We start from the raw sequence: 22142 nt of genomic DNA, 5'->3' as shown, positions 1-22142 counted from the left end.
GCAATGCTCTAAAGTATTTACCAAGTATTATATGTTCCAAAAATAAGCCTAAACTGCTGTATCTAACGAATTTCCAGAGTAGCCATCAATTTAGTATCTAACTGGTAGTATCTGAATACCTGGTCATGGCCCTAACCTCTTTAAAAGAGTAGTTTTGCTTAAAACTTGTCTCTATTTTATACCTCCTTCACTTGTCACTTTAACAAGTGGTTTAGCAAGTGTTGCGATGTATTGGGGTGGGGGAAGGAATTAAGGTTTAGACCAAAAATAATAGTTTTTTAAACCAAGTATCCATGGGGAATTTGGAAATTAAGGAACGTCACATGTAGAAACTACTTTAAAATACTTAAATCGTTCAGACCAGAAACCTTTAAAATGAAGTTTATCTTCAGAAGTAACAGAGCTAAACTATGGTTACTTTGAAACCAATGGCAAAACTTAGTCCCAAAAACGGCAGTGGAGGGCTCCATATTTATTATCTTAATTCTATATCAAAATTGCTCAATTTACAAGTCAAAAGATGGGGGAAGGTGCTTTATTTTTGTAAATTATTAACCCTGCAAACTCATATTTGGGAGTCCAAACCAGTTCTTTTTGCCTAGCATACCATCAAAATAAAAAAAACTGGTACTTAGCTAGCAATTTTTGAGGATGATGAATGTACTCCGTTTCCCACAGATCTACTTCCAACACGATTAAAACATTACTCCAAGTCCTATCTTATTATTCATTGACCAAATACGATGGACTTGGAATAATCAACAGAATTGCTAACCAAGTATGTAAGTATATAGCATTTTTTACATTGACACGTCTCTGACCATAACTTTAAGCTATATTTCCCCAGTTAAATGATACAGTAGATTCAATTTATGCAAGATCAGCATGCACTACAAGGTCAGTTACAAGAATGCCCACCTCTAACTATATAAAGCATATACAGTGTGTAACTGATAAATTTCCCCCTATATTATGAACCTAGATACAGTTTTCTTCACAACTGGTTTTGAATTGTTATATAGTTTTGCTGTGCATTATTAAACAGTTGTCATGTTTCACTCTAAAGGTGCTTGTATTTGAGTGATGGATATATTGAACCCCATCTATTCTACAGTTTGTACAATCAAGGATTGTAAAGCATTCTGGGACACATATAGATCAAAGACGTTATTGAAAGGTACAATGTATTTATTCTTGTGTGTGCCACAGCAATGAATTGCATATAAACAATAAGATATTCAACAGAGAATGTTTGGGTTTAGTATAAATAACTTCTTTAACCTTTGCCTCTGGTCTGTAAGATTCCTGACAAACACAATCAAACCTGTCCTTCATCAATCAGTGAATTTACCAGACGTATTTGTTAAAATTCTATTTATTTTGAAACACGACTGAAGTTTTGCTTCAGAAACCAATGTTTTGAAAGCACCCCTTTGGATAAATTTGGCCTTTGTGTGTTTATTTCTTGCTAAGTTCTTGAATGGTTATCTTGATAAATAAACTGGACACAAGCAGGGAAATTAAAAAGTTTCCAGTGCACAAAAAAACTCAAAAAGATATAGTGATGCTGCTGTTTTGGGTTTGATGGTTGGTTTGGTTAAAAAAAAACCTATACTCTAAAGTAGCTGCTGTGGGAGGAAGGTATCTCAATGCACACTGCCTTTAGGCCCTTGTTATTCTCCCAGTTGACTAATGGGTTCTTTTACTAGTCATCTAGAAAATAAGCTATCAAATCTCAAAAATGAATAATTACTTTCAAAAGCAAGTTCAATGGTAGCCTTGATGTAAACATTCTCTGTATGAAAAGCAATTAAAATATTTCAGACTTCAAGTTAAATGGGATAGTTCTGTAGTTTCTTACCTTTGTAAGTAAGGTTTACACTGTTGCACAACAACAGTGGCAAAGAAATTCAGCTTATCATTTGTATTATCATAGCACCTTGGAGCCCTAGGTAATGAACTAGGACCTCATTGTGCTAGATACTATACAAAACACAGAACAAAAAGATGGCCCCCAACCCAAAAAGCTTACGATCTACATAACAAGACAAGAGACAGCAGATGGGGACATGCTGCTGGGTAGGGTTACCATTCGTCCCGATTCCCCTGGACATGTCCGGCTTTTTGAGCTAAAAATAGCATCCGGGCGGAATTTGTAAATGTCCGGACTTTCCCTCCCCGCCGCCCATGCAGAGCGCATGCGGCTAACAGGGCAGCCGGCCGGATGGTGCCACTTACATGGGGCTCCGACAGCCAGAGAGACCCCTCCTCCGCTTCCCCTGCAGCTGAGAGCACTCCCTCCCTCCCTGTATTCGCAGATCACCAGCTGGCAGTTCACACCGGCAGTCTGGAGCTCCTCCCCACTCCTCCGCCCCTGCACGCTGGTCTGAACGGCAGGGTAAGGGGCCCAGGGGGTCGGAGAAGGGGCAGGGAGGTTCTGGAGGGGGCAGTCAAGAGACGGGGGGTCGGGAGTTCGGGGGGGGGGGCTTTTTAGGGGGGGTGGATAAGGTTTTGGGCAGTCAGAGTACAGGTAGGGGGTAGGGTCCTGGGGGGCTGTTAGGGTGGGGGGATCTCGGGGGGGGCAGTTAGGGGACAAGGAACAGGGAGGCTTAGGTAGGGGGTGGGGTTCTGGAGGGCAGTTAAGAGCAGGGGTCCCAGAAAGGGGCAGTCAGGGGACAAGGAGTGTGGGGGGGGGTTGTTTGGGAGTTCTGGCGGGGGGGGGCTGGCAGGGGCACGGGTGGGGAGAGGGATCGGAGCAGTCAGGGGACAGGGAGCAGAGGGGTTTAGATGGGTCGGGAGTTCTGGGGGGGGTTTGTCAGGGGGTGGGGAGTGGTTGGATGGGGCGTGGGAGTCCCAGGGGTCTGTCTGGGGGTGGGAGTGTGGATAAGGGTTGGGGCAGTCAGGGTACAGGTAGGGGGTAGGGTTCTAGGGGGCCAGTTAGGATGGGGGGAGGGTCTCAGGACGGGGCAGTTAGGGGACAAGGAACAGGGAGGCTTAGGTAGGGGGTGGAGTCCTGGGGGCAGTCAGGGGACGGGGTCCCAGGAAGGGGCAGTCAGGGGACAAGGAGCGGGGGGGAGGGTTGGGGGTTCGGGGGGGAGGGAGTGGGAGGGGCAGGGGCGGGGCTAGGACAGGATGGGGGCGGGGCTCCTCCCGTCCTCTTTTTTGCTTGCTGAAATATGGTAACCCTACTGCTGGGGAGCACAAGGAAGAAATGAGGCAATATTGATAGCAGACAGGCTGCTAGTGTGTGGCCTAACTATTGTCAATTTTTTGTAGGCATCACAGCAAGGGACACAGTTTTAAGGAGGTATTTCAGGAGAACAGTGAACTGGCTTTGCAGATGTTTATGGGGAGGGGTCCTCCCAAGCATGAGGGGCAGCATGGGCGAAAGCATGAGAAGGCCCTTAAAAGGGAAGACAAGTAGCTTATGGCTGATGCAATAGAGAAGGGGGAGCCAGTGGAGGGATACAGAGAGGGCTGACATGGCCAAAGCAATGGACTAAAGCAGGGATCGTCAACCTTTGGCCTGCGGCCCACCAGGGTAAGCCCCCTGGCAGGCTGGGCCGGTTTGTTTAACTGCTGCGTCCCCAGGTTTGGCCAATTGCGACTCCCACTGGCCGCGGTTCGCCACTCCGGGCCAATGGGGGCTGCGGGAAGCGGCAGCCAGCACATCCTTCAACCCGTGCCTCTTCCCGCAGCCCACATTGGCCCGGAGCGGCGAACCGCGGCCAGTGGGACCTGCTATCGGTCGAACCTGCGGACGCGGCAGTTAAACAAACCGGCCACGTGCCAAAGGTTGCCGATCCCTGGACTAAAGGAATAACCTTTGCAGCAGCATTCTGAATGGATATCAGCCAGGCAAGACTCCATTTGTCAAGGACTGTCAGAAGGATGTTTTACTAGATGAAATGCACAATCAGAAATCTAGTGCTGGAAGGGATCTCGAGTGGTCATTAACTCCAGGTCCCTTTTCTTGAGGCAGGGCCAAGTAAACCATTCCTGACATGTGTTTGTCCAACCTGTTCTTAAAAACCTTCAATGACAAGGATTCCACAACCTCCCTTGGAAGCCTGTTCCAGGCCTAATTACCCTTATAGTAAGGACGTTTTTCCTAATATCCCTTCCTACAGATTATGACCATTATTTCCCATCCTACCTCCAAGTGGACATGGAGAACAACTGATCATAGTTCTCTTTATAATAGCCCCAACATATCGAAAGACTGTCATGAGGTCTCCCTGCAGTCATTTTTCAAGACTAAACAGGCCCAGTTTTTTAGTCTTTCCTCATAGATAGAGCCCTACCAATTTCACAGTCCACTTTGGTAAATTTCACAGTCATAGGATTTTAAAAATCTTAAATTTCATGGTTTCAGATATTTACATCTGAAATTTCACCAGTGTTGTAACTGTGGGTGTCCGATCCCAAATAGGTAGATTTGGACAGGAGATGTCTCTGGATTAGAGAGGCAGATCTGTGATTCATCTGCACAAGGACAGTAGTTGAATTTGTATGAGGATGAGATTATCCAGAAATAAGGTGTAGAAAGAGAAAAAAAATGGACCCCCATAGAAGGCTGGAGGGCAAATGGGGAGGATCCTTCACAGGGTACTCTGAAGGAGTGATTGGAGTGGTAGAAGGAGAACCAAGAAAGGACGGAGTAAAAAGTGGAGTAAAAAGTTTGAAGAGGAGGAGCAAGGTTGACGGTGTCGAAAGTGGCTGTCATGTCAAGCAGAATGAGAATGGAGTAACTAATACAGACATTTGGTTATGGTCATGTAGGACTGAAACTATGTCCTGGACCCACTCTCCCATTGTGGCTAAATATTGCATGAAACTTTCAAATGGAATGATCTTGCTTATTACCAATATATTATCAGGAGTGCAGTGAAAAGTACATAAAGAGATACATAAAACAGTAACACTATGTTTATTTTTAAGAGTTCCTTCTATGAGTACCCATTCAACGCTCCAGGCACCCCTTCCAAGATTTAACATATACCAGTTACAAGGAATCACTAAAATTCAGTGCCAGGTATCCGTATAATCATAAGTCATTCCCAACCACAACTCCATTTTGCCATAATTCAATTTACATACCCCCATCCCACTTTCATTCTGTCCCTTCCCAGAAATGTTCTCATACACGGGGGGAAAAAGAGACACAGAAAAAGCCTACATATCAATGGGTCCCAGATCCATAGACAACAAGAGGTTTGTGGATCCCCAAAATGCTATCTAAGTTAAATCATTAAGCCTCAAAGTCATAAAGTGTACTTCACAGAAGGTAGAGTATCCCCACCTCCAAAATTACCATGTAGAAGGTCTGATTACTGTAACTGCTCCAAAAATAAGGCACAATGGGGTGCACAAAGAACTGAATTACAGTCTGAACTTCCTTGCTTTTATGATTTTGAGTCACAGCTTCTCTCTTAGCTAGCTTTTGTGTTTTAAAATACAAAATTGGGTTTATTTTTCCACTGTACCCATGTAATTAGCGAACTAATAATGATGAAAATATTTTTGATTCAGCCAACTTGGATTAAGTCCCGCAAACCTAGTTTTATTGTTTTTCCTTGCAGAGAAATCATATTACAATACTGAACTAAAAAAGGTATCATTTTTATCCCTAGTTGTTTTGGAATTATTATTTTTTTACATAAAATATTTTTAAAAGCACTGTTTGGTTTGAGATTAATCCAGAAATATTTTATTGTGAATATTCTGCAGCTACAGATAGATGTATGAATAGATCACTGCTGTGGAGAATCACAAAGCTTGTAGATATAAAATTCCTCTCTATTTTTTATTTATAAATAGAGAAATCCATCACAAAGCACTCAGCATGCAATAATATCCAGCCATCTGAGTGCCACATGCTTTGAGAGAGATCTAAGACAGCAACAAATTAAACGAGATCCTATTACTTTAAGGTCCAGGACTGAAAAGAGCTGCTGAACACTGGTGGTGAACCTGTGTCACTTTGATCTCTATTGTAACAGAAAAGCAAAATGACGTGTTCAAATGAAAATCATTTATAATGGTTGCAGGCAGGCCTGCACTCTCCTTGGACCAGATATGTTTAGGGGTGGTCAAAAGGGGGAAAAATAAATCAAAATGGCACCCCTCTAAACCCCCAAAAAAGAAAAAAGTATGCAAAGCAATTATTACATATTTTGAATCCATGGTAAAAAAAAAAAAAAAAAAAGCTGTCAATAACTGGTCATTTCTTATCTAATTTAGCAGCTATATAAATTGATTCTAATTGTAGCTACAAAGTGCCCTGGTAATGCAAATATGAAGTACTGGGGAGGCAAATAATGGTTCAGAGCAGGTAACTTGGTGCTTTTCACCACTCTATTACTGCCAATTTACAGTGTGAACCTGGGCAACTCAGTTCTCTGTGCTTGAGTTTCCACATCTAGGAATAGGGAAAATGATACCTGTCTGCATTCATAAAAGTACTTGAAGATCCTGTAATGAAAGGTGCTATAAAGTGCAAAGCTATGGGTACGTCTATACTTACTTCCTGGTCCGGATGTAAGCGATCAATCTTCTGGGATCGATTTATCGCGTCTTGTCTAGACGCGATAAATCAATCCCGGAAGTGCTTGCCGTCGACGCCGGTACTCCAGCTCAGCGAGAGGAGTACGCGGCATCGACGGGGGAGCCTGCCTGCTGCGTCTGGACCCACGGTAAGTTCGGACTAAGGTACTTCGAATTCAGCTACGTTATTAACATAGCTGAATTTGCGTACCTTAGTCCAAAGTGGGGGGGTTAGTGTGGACCAGGCCTATGATACAGAGCCTTCCACTGTACATCCCTGTGGCTCTCCACTTATATTTTGGACTTCATGCTACCTTTCAGAGCTTTTATGGTGGTAAATTGTTACTGAGAACAACATACAATCTATGTTCCAAGCAGTAGGATCTTGGCGGGACTTGTCATTAAAACCCTTGATGTAAATTTAGGAAGTATTATTCAAAATAGAGTGTTTTTCAATACGTTTTCTTCAAGGCTAAAGTTATAATAATCACTATTGTAAAAGTGCAAGAAAAAAATCTGTTCAAGCTTTCTTTTGTATAATTACGAACCTAGAAATAATTCATTCTTGTCACCCATATTTTTGTCCATTTCCTCTATATCTCAAGTCCACATAACTCTGCTAATACACCACTCTTGGATATACCAGCACATTTCGGGGAACAGGGATAGCTTTGTAAGGCTGCCTGGCTCACCAGCCGAAGAATACCACCATTTTCTTCATAAAGCATAGGAAGATTTAAAAAATTGCAGATTGGCCCGAGTCAAAAACTTCAAATTGCAAATGAGACTCTTAAATTTCAATATATAACAGATTTGTCTGAATGACAAAGCAAAACCTTTATTAGCCTAATTTTATCTTCTTGGTTATTTCGTTCAGTAACAGTTAGAGAGGACTATGTAGGCAGTTAAGCTTCCCTAGTTGTGTTAGACTTAAAAGACAATTTGAAACTGACTAGCAATGTTGGGTTCCCAACTTTAGATACTTTAAAGCTGTCTAATTTTCTGAAAGTGCTGAGCACCCATCTTCTGAAAGTCAGGCCTTTTTAGACTTCTCATGTTGGACACAAACAGCTGAGGCACTTAAATCGCTAGTCAATCATGAAAATTTAGGTTCAGATCATCTCACGTATCAAACCTTGATTTAAGCATGTGTTCATCTAATTTGAGAGTCACGTGTATGGTATACAAATCTCCTCATTGCCCTCTCAAATCCCTAACACAGCTGATAAAGTTCCTCCTCTTTGAAGAGGCCCTGCAGTCACCTACATTGAAGTCATCCAATTCATCTGTGGCTGACATCTAATGTGGTAGACTACATTTCAGGAGGAATTTAAGATTTCATCGTTTTCATGCAAAAAGCAACAGAGGGTCCTGTGGCACCTTTGAGACTAACAGAAGTTTCTGTTGGTCTCAAAGGTGCCACAGGACCCTCTGTTGCTTTTTACAGATTCAGACTAACACGGCTACCCCTCTGATGGTTTTCATGACAACCTTAGATTATTCCAGGCAGGAACTAGTCACTTACAGAGCTGGTTACACTCAAACCTTGTTTTGGGGCTCGTATGTTACACCTTTATCATGGACAAACCACTACTTTCTGATGTGGGCGCAATCAAGTCAAGATAAAAGACTTACTCTACTGTCCACACTTGGAAGTGAAAATAACCAGATCAGTTTTATGCACCAGTCAAAAACAACAAGTGATGGTAAATTAAGACATATTTTGTCCACAGCTGTTGATATGGTGGCTCCCAAATGCACTTTTCCTAGGCTTCATCCTCAGAGCTAGCCCTTGCATACTGAGAGCCAGAAAAAAATGAAGTAGAAGGGGACATGGGTAGAACGCCAGTAGAGAAAGTCACATTTTAATTCTAATCATGGCATAAAGTGTTCTCATGACAACTGCACACAAACAAAGAAGTGGTTTCCTTGCTTCTACCATAATGTCATCAAGCTCTGATCAGTGAGCATGTTCCAGGCAATAAACAGTAATTCACCACAGACTTCATTCAGGGGCATTTTACAATGTAAGCAGTTTTCACTTTACTGAGTAGACAAAATTTTGATACCCATGAAAGGCAGAACTGGAAGGAACAATCACACATGTTTTCTGCTTGAAGCTAGCCTAAATTCACTCACCGATGTTCTAGAGGTACTAAGGGAGGTTTAGCCACCCCCTGCAAAATGGGTCCCATGTTTATCCTAGCTGATACAATCCAGTGAAGAAACAGTGAAGCAACTATTGAAGAAGATGGGCAATGTTTACATTCAGGAAGGCCAGGTGTCAGTGTCTCTTAAGGAAGCCTACAACTGCTCATGATCAAGAAATCATCTATGGACAGATTTCCTTGGCCCTGATTGGTTTGGGCTCTTGGTATAGTATAGATTCCACTAATTTAACTGAATGATCTAATAGCAATAAACTAGAAACAAGTGTCCATGATGACCCTCGCTCAGCTACTTTTGATGTCATTGAACACAATATTGCAGATCTAGTGAAGATCAATGGTTCATTCTTGAGTAGCTTCATTCCTTTCTTGTTCAGAGGACCTAGTGGGTACCACTGGATGATTGTTTACCTGTCATAAGGGTTATCATTTGGTTTACCTCCTATCAAACAGGAGGGGTGTGAAGCCACTGAGGGAGATATTTTGAGGAAGAGGAAATGCTCGATTTGTTGAACAATGGCCCTAAGTTACTGTACTTTTATAAGTGTATGCAACCCTGCTCTCCTTGATATAGGGCTACTGTCTTGTGTTTCATGCCTAAGTTTGAAGAAGATAGTTATCCTTCCTGGACATTCAGCCCTCAACCTCAAATTATTTTTTATCTGCAACGCAAGATGTGTTATCAGTGGGCCAGATCAAAAATATATTTTAAAATGTAAATGCACATTAATAATTTGAAAAAAATAAAACCAATTCATTTTTATATACACAGCACTGCCCGACAGACATAGGTATCTCAGACTCAGTCAACTCTCAAAATGGCTGCTCCATGTGAGTTTCTTCTGTCCATCCCACCCCTTTTCTTGTGTTAGGCACTTGTCCACAAACTTCAGAGATAAAGAAAGAGGGATCATCTTCAAAGATGACACGTGCACGCACCCAGAGCACTGGATGGGCACTTTAAAAAAAAAAATCAAAATAAATACTGCCTGTGCAAGGGGAGCACCTGAATCTACAAAGACAAACAGTAATTTATGAGCACAGGATTGAGCCCACTAAATTTGAATGCCTTGTTCTCTACAGTGTCAGTTAGCAGTGCCTTTTATTGTTTAAAAACCATCCCTTTCTTTTCAAATTCAAGCTATTCTAAGTCCTTATTCTTTTCACTCTTCTTGGACTACACAGGGCCTGAACTCCAAAGTAAAAGTCTACTATAAGAGAACGATGGCTGAAATATCTATATTTTGCGAGTATATATTATATTATAGCTAAACGTGTGGGTTTTTCTGCTATGGGGAGTTAACATAACTGCAAGACTTGTACTTTAAAATTCTTCTTTTTTCCTTTATACATATCATTAGGAAATAAAAAAAACTAGCAGAAGACACAGTTTCGATTTGTTTTCCACAATGCTTCTCTCTTTCACCCCTGCTGATTCCCCATCTCATATCCTCTAAAATTAGGTATTAGCACCAGCATTTTCTGACAAATTAGAGAGACAAAATTTCTCGACACTTTAAATACTGCTTCTTGGAGCAGCTTGTACAGGAACCCACAAGGGGAGAGGCAATTCTCGATTTAGTCCTGAGTGGAGCAGGAGCTGGTCCAAGAGGTAACTATAACAGGACCGCTCGGAAATAACGACCATAATATAATAACGTTTACCATTCCTGTGGTGGGAAGAACACTTCAACAGCCCAACACTGTGGCATTTAATTTCAGAAAGGGGAACTATGCAAAAATGAGGAGGTTAGTTAAACAGACATTAAAAGGTACAGTGACTAGAGTGAAATCCCTGCAAGCTGCATGGACACTTTTCAAAGACACCATAATAGAGGCCCTACTTAAATGTATACCCCAAATTAAAAAACACAGTAAAAGAACTAAAAAAGAGCCACCGTGGCTTAACAACCATGTAAAAGAAGCAGTGAGAGATAAAAAGGCATCTTTTAAAAAGTGGAAGTCAAATCCTAGTGCAGTAAATAGAAAAGAGCAGAAACACCGCCAAATTAATTGTAAAAATGTAATAAGAAAAGCCAAAAGGAGTTTGAAGAACAGCTAGCCAAAAACTTAAAAGGTAACAACAAAATGTTTTTTAAGAACATCAGAAGCAGGAAGCCTGCTAAACAACCAGTGGGGCCCCTGGACAATCGAGATACAAAAGGAGGACTTGACGATAAAGTCATTGCGGAGAAACTAAATGAATTCTTTGCTTCAGTCTTCACAGCTGAGGCTGTTCGGGAGAGATTCCCAAACCTGAGCCATCCTTTGTAGGTGACAAATCTGAGGAATTATCACAGATTGAAGTGTCACTAGAAGAGGCTTTGGAATTAATTGATAAACTTAACAGTATCAAGTCACCGGGACCAGATGGCATTCACCCAAGAGCCTGAAAGAACTCAAATGTGAAATTACAGAACTATTAACTATGGTTTGTAAACTGTCCTTTAAATCAGCTTCTGTACCCAATGACTGGAAGATAGCTAATGTAATGCCAATATTTAAAAAGGGCTCTAGAGGTGATCCCGGCAATTACAAACCAGTAAGTCTAACATCAGTACCGGGCAAATTAGTTGAAACAATAGTAAAGAATAAAATTGTCAGACACATAGAAGAACATAAATTGTTGGGCAAAAGTCAACATGGGTTCTGTAAAGGGAAATCATGTTTTACTAATCTATTACAGTTCTTTGAAGGGGTCAACAAACGTGTTGACAAGGGGGAATCCAGTGGACATAGTGTACTTAAATTTCTAGAAAGCCTTTGACAAGGTCCCTCACCAAAGGCTCTTATGTAAATTACATTGTCATGGGATAAGAGGGAAGATCCTTTCATGGATTGAGAACTGGTTAAAAGACAGGGAACAAAGGGTAGGAATAAATGGTAAATTCTCAGAATGGAGAGGGGTAACTAGCGGTGTTCCCCAAGGGACAGTCCTAGGACCAATCCTATTCAACTTATTTATAAATGATCTGGAGAAAGGGGTAAACAGTGAGGTGACAAAGTTTGCAGATGGGGCAACAAAATGGCAAATGAAATTTAGTGTGGATAAATGTAAAGTAATGCACATTGGAAAAAATAACCCCAACTATACATACAATATGATGGGGGCTAATTTAGCTACAACTAATCAGGAAAGGGATCTTGAAGTCAGCGTGGATAGTTCTCTGAAGACATCCACGCAGTGTGCAGCGGCAGTTAAAAAAGCAACCAGTATGTTAGGAATCATTCAAAAAGGGATAGAGAATAAGACAGAGAATATCTTATTGCCCTTATATAAATCCATGGTACGCCCACATCTTGAATACTTCATACAGATGTGGCCTTCTCATCTCAAAAAAGATATACTGGCATTAGAAAAAGTTCAGAAAAGAGCAATTAAAATGATTAGGAGTTTGGAACGGAGGAGAAATTAAAGAGGCTAGGACTTTTCACCTTGGAAAAGAGGAGACTAAGGGGGATATGACAGAGGAATATAAAATCATGAGTGGTGTGGAGAAAGTAGATAAGGAAAAGTTATTTACTTGTTCCCATAATATAAGAACTAGGGGCCACCAAATGAAATTAATGGGCAGCAGGTTTAAAATAAATAAAAGGAAGTTCTTCTTCACACAGCGCACAGTCAACCTGTGGAACTCCTTGTCTGAGAAGGTTGTGAAGGCTAGGACTATAACAGAGTTTAAAAGAGAACTGGATAAATTCATGGAGGATAAGTCCATTAATGGCTATTACCTGCTATTACCTGTCATTACCTGTTAGGTTCACTCCTTCTGGGACACCTGGCATTGGTCACTGTCGGTAGACAGGATACTGGGCTGAATGGACCTTTGGTCTGACACAGTATGGCCATTCTTATGTTCTTAAACAATGAATATTTAATATTAAAGTACTGATGCAGTTGTACTGCAATGAACTGCCACATAGGAGATTCCAAGCAGACAGGAGCTGGGAATGCTGCTAAGGCACCAAACAGAACCTCTAAAGGAAATGGGATGGAGCCAGGAAGGGAGATGAGACGAGACAAGTCATGGAATATGAAGCCTTTCATCTCTAAATGGATAATTCAAATCCAGCCCACATCAATAATGATCAAAAAAGTTAGAATCTGAAAGGTGCTTGGTCTAAATGAAAGCAATTTTTTAGCTCCGGTGCTGCTCCTTATAAAAAGGAGTCCACATCTCTACTACATCTAGCATTAACTAGCAACTTAGTTGGCAATCCCAGTAGAAAGGCTAAGAACAGAATACAGCTTTTGGTTTTTAAAATGGCTAATTAAGGCTTGACACTGAGGTGCTAAGTAAGCATCTCTGGAGAACACAAAGCCCTTGAATGTTCTCTGAAAGCAATGGACATAGAGTGTGTTCAGTACCTTGGTGTCAGACCCTCAGTGAAGACAGACTGCACACCTGCATGGCAACATTTAAAAGGATATTCTGTACATGAAGATTACATTAATAAATCCACATTTGTTTCAATAGTGGCCATTCATTTCAATACTTTACCATACACAATTTGACTGGGAGCCTTTTTTTAATATTACTATTTATCAAATATGCACCTTTTACAGCTTAATTTTACATGGGATGTTACAATCAGCCCTCAGCATTTTTATCTAGCCAGAGAGCAAACCACTGTAATAGTAACTGAGCATTTAAGAATGCAGCATAAAAATAACTTTACAAATGGATTTTACATAACTAATACACTTTAATTCACCTTGTTGAGGAAGAGTCAACGTGGTTTAGTAAAGGGAAATTATGCCTCACCAATCTACAAGAATTCTTTGGGAGGGTCAACAAGCATGTGAACCAAGGGGATCCAGTGGACATAGTGTACTTAGATTTTCAGAAAGCCTTTGACAGGGTCCCTCACCAAAGGCTTTTACGCAAAGTAAGCTGCCATGGGATAAGAGGGAAGGCGCTCTCATGGAAACTGGTTAAAAAATAGGAAACAAAGGATAGGTATAAATGGTCAGTTTTCAGAATGGAGAGAGATAAATAGTAGTGTCCCCCAGGGGTCTGTTCTGGAACCAGTCCTATTCAACATATTCATAAATGATCTGGAAAAAGGGGTAAACAGTGAGGTGGCAAAATTTGCAGATGATACAAAAGGCAGACTGTGAAATGGACAAATGGATCTCTCAAAACTGGGTGGCTGGGCAACAAAATGGCAGGTGAAATTTAATGCTGATAAATGCAAAGTAATGCACACTGGAAAGCATAATCCCAACTATACATATAAAATGATGGGGTCTAAATTAGCTGTTATCACTGAAGAAAGATCTTGGAATCATTGTGGATAGTTCTCTGAAAACATCCACTCAATGTGCAGCGGCAGTCAAAAAAGCAAACAGAATGCTGTGAATAATTAAGAAAGGGATAGATAATAGGACAGAAAATATCATGTTGCCTCTATATAAATTCATGGTATGCCCACATCTTGAATACTGTGTGCAAATATGGTTGCCCCATCTCAAAAAAGATATATTGGAATTGGAAAAGGTTCAGAAAAGGGCAACAAAAATGATTGGGGTATGGAACAGCTTCTGTATGAGGAGAGATTAATAAGTCTTGGACTTTTCAGCTTGGAAAAGAGATGGCTAAGGGGAGATATGATTGAGGTCTATAAAATCATGACAGGTGTAGAGAATGTAGATAAGGAAGTGTTGTTTACTACTTCTTATAACACAAGAACTAGGGGTCACCAAATGAAATTAATACGCAGCAGATATAAAACAAATAAAAGGAAGTATTTCTTCACACAACGCACAGTCAACCTGTGGAACTCCTTGCCAGAGGACGTTGTGAAGGCCAAGACCATAACAAGGTTCAAAAAAAACCTAGATAAATTCATGGAGGAATGGTCCATCAATGGCTATTAGCCAGGATGGGCAGGAACGGTGTCCCTAGCCTCTATTTGCCAGAAGCTGGGAATGAGCGACAGGGGATGCATCGCTTGATGATTGCTTGTTCTGTTCATTCCCTCTGGGGCACCTGGCACCAGCCACTGTCAGAGACAGGATACTGGGCTAGATGAACCTTTGGTCTGACCCAGTAGGGCCATTCTTATGTTCTTATGGTAAAGAACAATTTGTAGTTTTTCCTAGTAAGTAAATAAATATATATATATATATATTATATATATATATACACACACACACACATACACATAGTAAAATGAGAAACTCACACAATCACTCACTAAACATTTTAAATCACTTTCCTTATTTCTGAAAATAAGGCTCCCACTGTGCAGTAGGCATTGTAAAAAACAGAACGATTTTCCACTGCATTATGGAATCAAGAAAACTGCCAAGAAGTCACTCACCTTGTGCAGTAACTATGGTTCTTCGAGAAGTGTCTCTTCGTAGGTGCTCCAATGTAGGTGTGTTTGCACTGCTGATCAGGGAATTTCAGTAGCAGTGTCCATAGGGCCTGCACATACGTGGTCTCTCCTAATGCACCAGTTCCATAGTTTCACTGCCTCCATGCATAGAGAGGGCGATCTGGCTCTCCCTGATGGTTGATAGAATAAATGCAGGCTATGCTGTCCATTAGGATCTTTATATGCAATCCGGTTATCAGCGAGAGGAAATGGGCGCAGGGGTTCCTAACCACTCTCAACTCGAGAAGATTGATATGCCGGGATAGCCGTGCAGGTGACCATTTGCCTTGCGTTGTGAGACCATTTAAATGCACACCCCATCCTATGAGGAATACGTCGGTGGTAAGAAGCGACGAAGATGGTGCCTGGGAAAAAGGAGATCCCATTGCATACTGGACTAGTGGAAGAACCTGGTCAATGTGAGTTCTTGATCCTGGTGGGTAGTGACACAGGTTTGCTCGGACTGTCCCTCTTTGGTCTGTCAGCCAAGCTCAAGCATAGCTATAAGCATCGCATGTGAAGTCTGGCGTGCAGACTCACCGCCATTCCAGCTGCCATATGAGAATCGTCCAGGTAACGGTAGATCATTTCCCTTGTGATCGCAGATGGGTGGCTACCACTGAGAGAACTTTGGAAAATACTCTCAGGGTCGATGAGAGTCCGAATGGGAGGACCCTGTATTGGTAGTGGTTGTGCCCCAGAGTGAACCTGAGGAAACGTCTGTGAGCCAGTTGTATTGAAATGTGAAAGTAGGCATCTTGAGGTAAAGGCCCGAAAACCAGTCTTCCTGTTCCAGTGACGGAATTACTGTCAGTACGGTGACCATCTTCAACTTCTGAGCTTTGATGAACTTGTTGAGAGTTCTGAGGTCCAGGATGGGTCTCCAACCTCCCTTCCTTTTGGTTATTAGAAAGTAACAAATGTTGAGGTACTGGCTCTATGGCTCCTAACTGCAGGAGGCGATCTATTTCCTGCCACAGTAGACTCTCATGAGAAGGGTCCCTGAAGAGGGACAGGGAAAGGTGTTGTGGAAGGGGTAGGGAGGTGAAGTGGATGGAGTAGCTGGATCTGACGATCTCTAGGACCCATCTGTCAAAGGTTATGTGCGCCCAGGCACCGCGGAACACTGCCAAACGGCGGCCAAATGGGTGCATGATCACAGATAGTAGTGGGGAATGGTTTTGCTGCACCTCGACCTACCCGTCAAAAGTGGTGCTTGGGGGCAGGTGGTTGGGTCAAGATCTGGGAGCCCAAAGGCTTTTGTTCTGAGAACTTTCCCTTTTTCCTCTGGGATTCACGTTCTGTTGTGACTGGAATTGGGACGAATAAGGCCTCTCTTGCTATTGAGGGCTAAAACGTCTCTTTTGCCCCAGTGTGTAGATTCTCAGTTACCTGAGAGTGGCCTGGAATCCTCCAAGAAGTGGAGAGGCGTACTGGTCTTCTCGGCGAAGAGCTTCACACCCTCAAAGGGGAGGTCTTCCACCATGGTCTGCACCTCCTTCGGGAATCCTGGGAGGTGAACCCACGACGCCCATCTCATCACCACAGCCACAGAGATTGTCCTGGCAGCCATATCAGTAGTGTCAAGGTCCGATTGCAAAGATGTTTTTGCCACCAAATGCCCCTCTTGGATGATGGCCGTGAAGGAATCCCAGGAGCTCTCCAGTAGCTTATCAATAACGTTGTATAATTTACTGTAATAAGGCAGATCACTCAGTCCCTGTGGGATCTCAGTCAGAGCTGCTAGCAGAGGGAACACTTCTGTTGGATGTGGCCCTCACCGAGGCAACAAATGCACTGGGAATGCTTGTCCATGACCAGGATTGCCTCTCTGCAAATGTGACACTTCTTGAAGCCCAGAGAGTCGGACATACCCTTGTCCAGAGGGCCCCCTCCCCCCCGCAGAGGTCAACACAAGAATAAAATCTCTCTAATATCCTGGGTCTGACACAGCTACAACACTGTATACAGCTGAAAGTTAGAAATAGCACAATATCTTTAAGTTTTTCCTTGTAACTCAAGGTATCTTCATGCAACAGTACAAGTACTCCTTAATGCTCAAAAAACTGATTTTACTAAAGAACCTTTGTGTATGTGGCAAAGTATAGTGGGGGGTGAATTTTGTTTTTTAAAATTATCTAAGCCTTGTAGATGAGATGCAGACTTTGCAACCAGCACAATCTTTCCAGCAATCAAATCCAGTCAGGTTTTACTGGCAGCCCTTGAGGCCAATTAGAAAACTGAAAAAGCAACCTACTCCTACCAGGTTATATTTTTGCCAATTAGAAAACTTCCTGGGTGCTCTCTGCCAATGAATCTTAGTTCTGCAGGTCAATCAAGAAGGGAAAAGCCCCTGACATCTGTGGAAATAATTCTGCTTCCTTCAGTCCTCTGAGTCAAAAGCAGTTCCAAATCAAAATGTATAGTACTGTTATCTTTTACAAAATGAGACATTTTTCAATAAGGACAATTAAAAAATAGAGTGAATTTTACCCTCCAAAAAAGAAGCTTCCTCTCATTGGTTTCAGCAATGTACTAGTGCTAACATATCAGCAGAGAACATACTACTTCAGCCTGTGACCTCAACAAGTTCCACAACCTAAACAGGATCAGGGGTTGGAGATCTCCGAGGAAAACTCAGAATTGCTGCCAGAAACACAGTCATGGTGACTCAGTATGTAGCTGTCTTCACTCTGCATTGGGGCTGAAATACTGTCCAGCATGGTATTAGATGGCACTGTGCATTGCAAGTGCTTTTCCAGAAGGAACACAGAGTGCACAACTTCTCTGGAGTCATTAAAGTTACACATAAAACTGTAGTAGATTATAGTAATTAAATTCAACATCCTGACCAAGTTCCTATTCAACTAGCTAACACTCTCGTTACTTAATTTTCTCCTGAAGTTTCATACTGAATACTTTAGTCTTTAGCTTTCTGTCCTGTACAGCACCAAACACACAGTCAATACTTATTAAATCAATAGAAAAACTACTACTTTATTCACATCCAGTATTTAACTCTTGTGTATTATTACTAAGTGCTGTAAATTGCTACCATGTTCCACTCAGGAGATGAATTTCGTTGGTGACTGCAATGAGAAATATAAATAATTTTATATTTATCTTACAAAAGCCCTTTGAAAGCCCTCTAGATAAGAGTCATTATATGAAAGCTTAAAAAAGGGTATTTATAACTATCAATTTGAACTTTTATTATCTCTATCTCTATCTATATATATATAATGCCTTATTTTCAAACTGCTTTAATCAATCCTCACAAACCCCCTTGGCAATGGTGTTCGGGAAGTATCAATACCATTATACAGAAAGGAATGAAGGGAGGAGGAGTCAGACTGTAGCAACTCCTTTCATATATTTATTCATCCTGGCCTTGTTTTCTAATTAACCAAACAATGTGAAAACAAATGTGATTTGCTGGCCTTATGGTTTTCAGTTGTTTGAAAGGTGACACATGAAACCCATGGCTTGTCTATATGGTGAAGTACTGCGCACTACAGGGGTGTGATTTCTAAAGCACGCGAACATGTTGCATATTATGGACCTGGCTGGTGCACACTAAAGTTTCCCTAGTATGTTTTAACAGAGTACTGTTCAAGCACTACATTAAAGTGCAGTAGGGAATCTTTAATGCGCACCAGCTAGGTCTACATGGACCAATTAATGAAGAACACATTAGTTCGTTTTAGAAATCATATCCCCGTAGTGAGGGGAAGACAAGGTTAAAGATATCAAAGGTTAAGGATAATATTCTGAGGTTAAGGATATCAAGAGTCTTATGGAATTATGTAGTCTGTATCTGAATACTGGCAAAAAAACGACGACGACAAACCAAGTAATGAAGTGAACTGCCACAATGGACCAGGTTCAGCCAGGGCAAATGCAGTTTTCTCCTTTCATCCATCCACTGCCCTGAACAATAGTGATGAGAAGTAGTTGAGATTCCATTCCTACTCAGCTCTGGGTCTTTACTAAGAACAGACTGCCAACTGTACCCAGCTGAGTCAAATTATGAGCAGTGTTTTTGTGATTTAGGCTCCTGAGGGTTTATTAATCTATTTGCATCATAAACCTGTTGGTTAAGAAAGAAAAAACTAGAGATGCCCTAAAGGCATCAACTCAGTTCTGCCAGCAGATGTTTAATTATTACACATTATGCAAAAATAGACAAAAAGTTTCTTATCTGTATTAAGCAGAGACATTTTAAAAAAGCAAAGCACAAATAAAATTTCTTATTGTCATGTTGAAATACGCTGCAACTAATCTTGCTGTAGACTTTTGTATTAGTAGAAAACTCCACTTTTTAGCCCTAGACCAAAACACATACTTGAAGCTACTGTACTACTGCTTTCTCTTCAGCTAACAGTTTATGTTAGACTAAACACAGTTTGGTAGCCATTGTCAAGAAAATTGGAGTTGTTCAGGCATAGCTGCAGTTACTGATGTTATTTGTTTGGAAGCCTTGTGATTTAGTGAAATCACTAGCAATTGTTTAGCAAGTAATTAAACTATAAAGCAGAGACCTGTGATTTTCAGTCTTTTGAAAGCAATAATCATCAAAATTCCAAGAATCATTTAAATGATTCCCATCTAAGTATGCTGGCTACAATTTCTGCTGTTGTCACTCACCCAGTTACACAGTTTATATGCTTACATTACTGGCTTTATCCAAATTATACACTTTTCTCTCCAATTTTACTGAACACGCACTATAAATGTCCACGTTTTAACAGATCTGGATCACAAGCTTTTAATCACATGAAATGGACATGTGATTTGAGGATTTATGCGCATTCACACTGGCCATGACCTTCATTTACATAATAATAAAAACAATCCTTGTTTAAAATGATATGAAGTTCCAAAAAACTGGACTATTGTTCTCATAACCTTCTTCAAACCTAAGGATGCATTGTATATATTTCACAATTCCCCGAAGTGCCTTAAAATTACACAAAATTTAAACCATGATTCATATACGATACTTTGACTTCATGCAATTCCTTTCCTCATCTCAATTATGTCTTAATATTATGGGGGCTGAAATGCATTAAATAAATCATATTTCACAGATTCCGAGTAAAATAATAATACTTGCATGCATTTTAGATGAAATCGGCCTGCATTATAAATGTAGTTATAATGTCATTACCTCATTTTCCACATTGACTGAAATATTAGGCAGCAGTGACTGCTTCAAGCTACGGATGGTAGCTTTTAGCAAACCTTATGTTTATTCTGCTGCTGGTAATTAGCTGTTTTAGTTAATATAATTCAACATTTACAAACAGCAATTTATCCAATATATAAACTCGCTCCTGTAATTAGCAACACATTGTTATTGATTAAGATGTAATATGGCGGTTGCTGTTTCTGCAGTGTACTATATAAAGGGAACGATCACTAATTTGTCACAGGACAGATCCTAATCAAAGGACTATACTGGCACCGTACAGTTTGAACTTATTTTTTTTATAAATTCTGTATTCCTAAAATCCAGAATTAAATATAAATATGCAAAAATGTGGAGATGCTTTAGTGAAAGGGCAATGACAGTGAAAAATAAATCCAATGGATGTGTAACACTTTAAAATAAAATTGAACATACAATCCCTCCATTTAAAACCAGAACATTTTGATTATTGTTTGGGTGTTAAATTAAATGGTATCTGTAATGCTCTAATACCAACACCCATTAATGCATATTTGAAATATCATGAGTTTTGAGGGGATCTAATGAGGAAGGTTGTGCTAGTATTTTTCAAATCTAGTGGTTAACATATCAAAAGGGATGGTTTTGAAACAACAACATTCAGAATAGTAAGAAAGCATCAATGCTGTTTAAATATAATAAATACTCTATATTTATAAGAACATAAGAATGGCCCTATTGGGTCAGACCAAAAGTCCATCTAGGCCAGCATCCTGTCTTCCAACAGTGGCCAGTGCCAGGTGCCCCAGAGAAAATGAACAGAACAGGTAATCATCAAGTGATCCATCCCCTGTCGCTCATTCCCAGCTTTTGGCAAATAGAGGCAGTAAACAACAGTTCCTTATCTACTTTCTCTACACCAGTCATGATCTTATAGACCTCAATCATATCTCCCCTTAGCCGTCTCTTTTCCAAGCTGAAAAGTCCAAGTCTTATTAATCTCTCCTCATACGGAAGCCGTTCCATACTCCCAATCATTTTTGTTGCCATTTTCTGAATCTTTTCCAATTCCAATATATCTTTTTTTCAGATGGGGCGACCATATTTGCACACAGTATTCAAGATCTGGGCATACCATGGATTTATATAGAGGCAACATGATATTTTCTGTCCTATTATCTATCCCTTTCTTAATGATTCCCAGCATTCTGTTCGCTTTTTTAAATACCACTGCACATTGAGTGGATGTTTTCAGAGATCTATCCACAATGACTCCAAGATCTCTTTCTTGAGTGGTAACAGCTAATTTAGACCCCATCATTTTATATGTATAGTTGGGATTATGCTTTCCAATGTGCATTACTTTGCATTTATCAACATTAAATTTCATCTGCCATTTTGTTGCCCAGTCACCAAGTTTTGAGAGATCTTTTTGTAGCTCTTCGCACTCTGCCTGGGTCTTAACTAGCTTTAGTAATTTTGTATCATCTGCAAATTTTGCCACCTCACTGTTTATCCCTTTTTCCAGATCATTTATGAACATGTTGAACAGGACTGGTCCCAGAACAGACCCCTGGGGAACACCCCTATTTACCTCTCTCCATTCTGAAAACTGACCATTTATATGTACCCTTTGTTTCTTATCTTTTAACCAGTTACCAATCCATGACAGGACCGTCCCTCTTATCCCATGGCAGCTTACTTTGCGTAAGAGCCTTTGGTGAAGGACCTTGTCAAAGGCTTTCTGAAAATCTAAGTACACTATATCCACTGGATCCCCAGTCCACATGCTTATTGTCCCCCTCAAAGAATTCTAGTAGATTGGTGAGGCATGATTTCCCTTTACTAAAACCATGTTGACTCTTCCTCAACAA

At 40.9% G+C, this 22142-nt stretch overlaps 1 protein-coding gene across 2 annotated transcripts in view; it reads right to left on the bottom strand.

The window, feature by feature from the left end:
• The window catches only part of CHCHD3 (coiled-coil-helix-coiled-coil-helix domain containing 3), a 264347-nt gene that overhangs the window by 126435 nt on the left and 115770 nt on the right, over nt 1–22142 (bottom strand). The window lies entirely within an intron of this gene.

This window comes from Chrysemys picta, chromosome 1 (assembly GCF_011386835.1).
Source record: "Chrysemys picta bellii isolate R12L10 chromosome 1, ASM1138683v2, whole genome shotgun sequence".
Lineage (NCBI taxonomy): Eukaryota > Metazoa > Chordata > Testudines > Emydidae > Chrysemys > Chrysemys picta.
The sequence above is the reverse complement of the archived record's forward strand: the minus strand, read 5'-3'. Positions and strand labels throughout refer to the sequence as shown.